The sequence below is a fragment of the Rhinoraja longicauda genome, chromosome 5 (assembly GCF_053455715.1).
Source record: "Rhinoraja longicauda isolate Sanriku21f chromosome 5, sRhiLon1.1, whole genome shotgun sequence".
In the NCBI taxonomy this organism is placed as follows: Eukaryota; Metazoa; Chordata; class Chondrichthyes; order Rajiformes; family Arhynchobatidae; genus Rhinoraja; species Rhinoraja longicauda.
In genome coordinates, this window is record NC_135957.1 from 69,590,868 (window position 1) to 69,596,877 (window position 6,010).

The window sequence follows — 6,010 nt, forward strand, 5'->3', positions numbered from 1 at the left end:
CAACCAGTTCTAAATTAGTTGGGAATATACTGCAAAGGAATAGTAATCATGACCAGTTGAAAAAAACAGTGTACTACAAGAAGACACAATGGTATACTGATGGTCTAAATATCCCCCTACAATAATTGCTCAAAATGCGTCCAAACTGAAATATTAGGATGTAATTTAAATGCCAGCAATGAATGGAAAGAATGCCGATAATAGTCAGTTAGAACCATTTAGAGCCACTAACAGCCAGCGATTCATAAAAGGATGTTTGACGGTATCCCCGTTCATTTCAGAATCCAGGGCGCCACAAGATGTAAAATTCATATCCCAGAACTTCCATAGTGTTCTTCGCTGGAAACCAGGAAATGGCACAGAAAACACCACTCTGTTCTTTGTGCAACACCAAAGGTAGGTGTGTTAATAAAACCGATAAGTGAAGAATTGCAACCAAGAACCAGTCTGGAGAAGTGTTTCGACCCGAAACGTCACCCATTCCTTCTCTCCAGAGATGCTGAGTTACTCCAGCTTTTTGTGTCTATCAAACGTTAATGATCTTTGATTTAATCATTCTTAGAGTAATTTCAGATGGTTTCACGGAAATGATGAAAACAGATTTTTGTTTAAATTCCAGGTTCGGACAGGAGTGGGCAAACAAAACGGAATGTTGGGGCATCAGAGTAACTTGCTGCAACCTCACATGCGAGACAATCCCACTTCTTGAATTATTTTTTGCGAGAGTGAGATCATTTTCATTTAACAAATTTTCGAACTGGACAACGAGTGAATCATTTTGTCCACTCACAGACAGTAAGTGTATTTCTCCAAAATGTAAAGATGTACATAATCTCGCATTTTGTACCATCCTATTTGTTGTTGTAACATGTGAAAGAGGATCATAGTGCTGGGAATTTTATTATTCAACGTAATGCGACCCGTTCTGTAAGAAATTGCTCAATTGTCTGCTCGGTTTCACATCATCAATGCATATTTGGGGAAGGCCAAAAGTTGCGTGGATAATTTATCAAGAGGCAGGAGAATATATCAAGAGGCATCTTCCATTTCAATAGACATTAGACAATAGACAATAGGTGCAGGAGGAGGCCATTTGGCCCTTCGAGTCAGCACCACCATTCAATGTGATCATGGCTGATCATTCTCAATCAGTACCCCGTTCCTGCCTTCTCCCCATACCCCCTGACTCCGCTATCCTTAAGAGTTCTATCTAGCTCTCTCTTGAAATGATTTCATAATCATACCTTCAATCATTAGTTTATTAATTTGTACCAATAATGAGATTTAAAATAGAAAATTTAAAACAAGTAAAAACATGACAAGATAAGCTCTGGTAAGTGTTGAGAGACAGAAGTGTTGTATGTTCTGACATGGAACAATGAGATTCTTACTTGCAGCATCACAACAGATATGTAAACATTTTACATTACTGATGGTAATTGGTTAACTTTGTGTCAGATGGAGGGATATGGACCAAACGCAGGCAGGTGGGACTAGTGTAGCTGGGATTATGTTGGCCGGTGTGGGCAAGATTGGCCGAAGGGTCTGTTTCCACACTGTGTCACTCTATGACTCTATGTTGAGCATCTAGTGAGACCATCATTTGTTGGGGCTTTAGATTTTAAAGATACAGCTGTGGAAATAGGCCCTTCGACCAACCGAGTCCACGCCGACCAGCGATCACTGTACACTATCCTACACACTAGGGATAATTTATGATTTTTACCAAAACCAATTAACCTACAACCCTGTACATTTTTGCAATGTGGGAGGAAACCGGAACACCTGGAGAAAACCAACATGGTCACAGGGAGAACGTACAAACTCTATACAGACAGCACCCGTAGTCAGGATCGAACCCGGGTCTCTGGTGCCGTAAGGCAGGATCTCTACTGCTGCGCCACTGTGCCGCCCACAGTCCTGCCTCTTTTGGTCTTTAACCCAAGTCTTAGTGTCTTGTACTGAATTAGAATCATAGTTCACAGAATCATAGAGTCATACAGCATGGAAACAGGCCCTTCGGCCCAACTTGCCCACACTGGCCAACATGACCCAGTTACACTAGTCCCACCCGCCTGCTTTTGGCCCATATCCTTCCAAACCTGTCCTATCCATGTACTTGTCTAACTGTTTCTTAAACTTGCCATAGTCCCTGCCTCCTCTGGCAGCTTGTTCCATACATCCACCACCCTTTGTGTGAAAAGGTTACCCCTCAGATTCCTATTAAATCTCTTCCCCTTCACCTTAAACCTGTGTCTCCTGGTCCTCGATTCCCCTACTCTGGGCAAGAGACACTGTGAATCTACCTGATCTAGTCCTCTCATGATTTTATACACCTGTATGTTCATCCCTTATTCTCCTGCACTTCAAGGAATAGAGTTCCAGCCTACTCAACGTCTCCCTATAGCTCAGACCCTCGAGTCCCGACAACATCCTCGTAAATCTTCTCTGTCCCCTTTCAAGCTTGGCAATATCTTTCTGATAACATGGTGCCCAGAACTGAACACAATATTCTAAATGTGGCCTCACCAATGTCTTATATAACTGCACCATGACCTCCCAACTTCTATACTCAATACTCTGACTGGTGGCCAACGTGCCAAAAGCCTTTTTGACGACCTTATCTACCTGCGCCTTGACCTTCAAGGAACCATGTACTTGCACTCCTAGATCCTTCTGCTCTACAACACTCCACAGAGCCCTACCATTCACTGTGTTAGACTTCCCAAAATGCAACACCTCACATTTCTCTGTATTAAATTCCATCAACCATTCCTCAGCCCACTTGGCCAATTGGCCAAAATCCTGCTGCAATTTTTCACAACTATCTTCACTATCTGCAAAACCACCCATTTATGTATTATTTGCAAACTTGCTAATCTTGCCCTGTATGTTCTCATCCAAATCATTGATATAGATGACAAACAGTAACGGGCCCAGCACCGAACCCCGAGGCACATGACTAATCACAGGCCTCCAGTCCAAGAAACAACCTTCCACCATCACTTCCTTTGCTTCCTACGTGCTTGCCAAGTTTCTATCCATTCAGCTATCTCTCCTTGAATCCCATGCGATCTAACCTTCGAGAGCAGCCTGCCATGTGGTTCAGGTTTAGTTTAGTTTAGTTTAGTCAGAGATACAGCTTTGGTCCACCGAGTCCGCACCGACCAGCGATCCCAGCACATTAACACTATCCTACACACACTAGGGACAATTTACACTTATACCAAGCCAATTAACCTACAACCCTGTACGTCTTTGGAGTGTGAGGGAAAACCAGAAAATCTACGTGGTCAAGGGGAGAACATACAAACTCCATACAGACAGCACCCATAGTCGGGATCGAACCCGGGTCACTGGCGCTGAAAGTGCTGTAAGGCAGCAATACTACCTGCTGCGCCACCGTGCCGCTCAGGTCTAGGTCTCTAGATGAACCCTTAAGTGAGTGGTTGAGGTGATACCCAATGCAAAAAGGTACTGTATTATGGCATGTCGACAAACTGATTACTTGATACAGCTGAATATTCATTTGCAACTATTCAAATCTCACGATTTATGTTTAACATTGCATCAATCATATTGGCAAACGGATTTTACAACAACAGAATTAATGTTCACTTTTGGTACAGCTGTCATCGGGCCTCCAGAGACTGAAGTGATTCCCTTAGAAAAGTCCATGTTGATTAAATTGACGGCTCCACGCACAGCCTTCAAAAAGGAAAATGGAACCCTATCAGTGAAAGACACATATCATGAAGTCAAATATCATATAACCTTATCAGTCAAAGCAAAAGATCAGGTGAGAATCTTTGCCCTGGTTTTCCTACTACTCCTTTCAAAGCATACATAATTCCATAGCTTACTACCAAGCAGTATGAACATTGCATTATCATATCATATCATATATATATATACAGCGCGGAAACAGGCCTTTTCGGCCCACCAAGTCCGCGCCGCCCAGCGATCCCCGCACATTAACACTATCCTACACCCACTAGGGACAATTTTTACATTTACCCAGTCAATTAACCTACATACAATTTCTCCAATTTTAGGTCTTATCTACAAACACCCCTACCCCCTGCCTCCCTTTTCTTCTTCTCTCTGCCCTGTGCCCGAACTGGATGTGCACCCACTTCTCCCCCCCCCACCTCCCCCCCTCCCTCCCCCCCCTCCCTCCCCCCTCCCCCTCCCCCCCCCTCCCTCCCTCCCCCCCCTCCCCCCCTCCCCTCCCTCCCCCCCCTCTCCTCCCCTCCCCTCCCCCCCCTCCCCCCCTCCCTCCCTCCCCCCCACCCCCACCTCCCCCCCACCCCTACCTCCCCCTCCCCCTCACCCCCATCTCCCCCTCCCCCCCCCCCTCACCTCTCCTCCCCCCCCCACCCACCCCCCACCCCCCAACCCACCCACCCCACCACCACTCATCCCCTTCCCCTTCTGCCTATATTCCTTTCTCTGGCATGCCGAAATTCATATCTCGCATTTTTGCCTTTGTTCAACCAATCAAACTCTGTCCTCACTTTAAGTTTAGTTTAGTTTCGAGATTCAGCTAGGAAACAGGCCCTTCGGCCCACCAAGTCTGTGCCGACTAGCGATCCCCGCACACTAACACTATCCTACACTCACTAGGGATAATTTACATTCATACAAAACCAATTAGCCTACAAAACCCGTATGCCTTTGGAGTGTGGGAAGAAAGCAGAGCACCCTGGGGAAACCCACGCAGGTCACGGGGTGAACATACAAAACTCCATACTCACCTGTATCTACCTATCATTTTGTCCCGCACCCATCTCTCTTCCTGCGTTCTCCCCCGACCACAATCGGTCTGAAGAAAGGACCCAACCCAAACCATCACTCATCCATGTTCTCCAGAGATGCTGCCTGGCCCGCTGCAGCTTGTGACTTTTTATTGGGTAAACTAGCATCTGCAGTTCCTAGCGCCTACATAATTGGTTTCAGTTTCATTACTTGTTTGCCCAATTACCAGATTGATTTGGAGCCCCAGAGGACTTACATTACAAAAAATGAAACCTTTGAGATCCAGCACCTAAGCCCCGGAACGACCTACTGCATTTCTGTTAGAACAGAGGTTTCACTCAATGATAACGTTGGTGGCTTGAGCAGGGAGCAGTGTGTGACACTAGCAGGTGAGCAACAAAACATTTACTGTTCAGATAACCAGACTTTGGTGATTTGCAAACTGTGTTCACAAGCTGTCCTTTGATCTGTGTTTTAATCCGCAGAGCCAAGTGCTCGGATAGTGATTGTCTGCTCGGCAGGTGGGGCTTTGGTCCTGATTACACTTTCCATTTATCTATGCTTTAAATACAAGTATGTCTTTGACCCGAAGCTCCATTACCCTGCAGTGTTGACAACCTGGAATAAAAAGGAGCAGGAGACTGTTGTGTTTTCACTTCCAATCGTTGAAGAACCGTATATTGACAAATGGGAGCTCACCGAACTTTCAAAACATCCCAGCGCCTTGCAGTTTCAATACAAGTGTGCAGCAAAGGCACCTTGCAAAAAATATATCAACGTTGAAGCCCCAGATAGTTTCAAATGCAAAATATTTGATCCTAGCTCTATTCCCCTGGATATCATGATACTCTGTAATTACCTTGAAATGCCTACTGGCTCTGATTATGTAGAGATGGTTGCAGAATTAGACACCTTGTTATCTCTGGACCAAAGACATGACAACACCAGACTATCCAGGGAGCTCTGCCAATGTCAACTCTGCGCCCAATATGAAGAAAAATGTCAAGATCAAGAAGAAGCACAATCACAGCTCTTATCCTCATCTCCAGAATATATCAATCAGGACATTTGTGAGAACCCAGGTCCTACATAACTGCAGATAATCTGTCCAGGGAATGAATTCTGTACTTGAGTTTCACCTTGAGTTCTGTACTGATGTATGAATAAGATATTGAACAAAAAGACATCTGTCACACTCGTTTAAAGTCACACAATGTAAATAAATTCAAGTTTCGGTGTAAAATAAACAGGA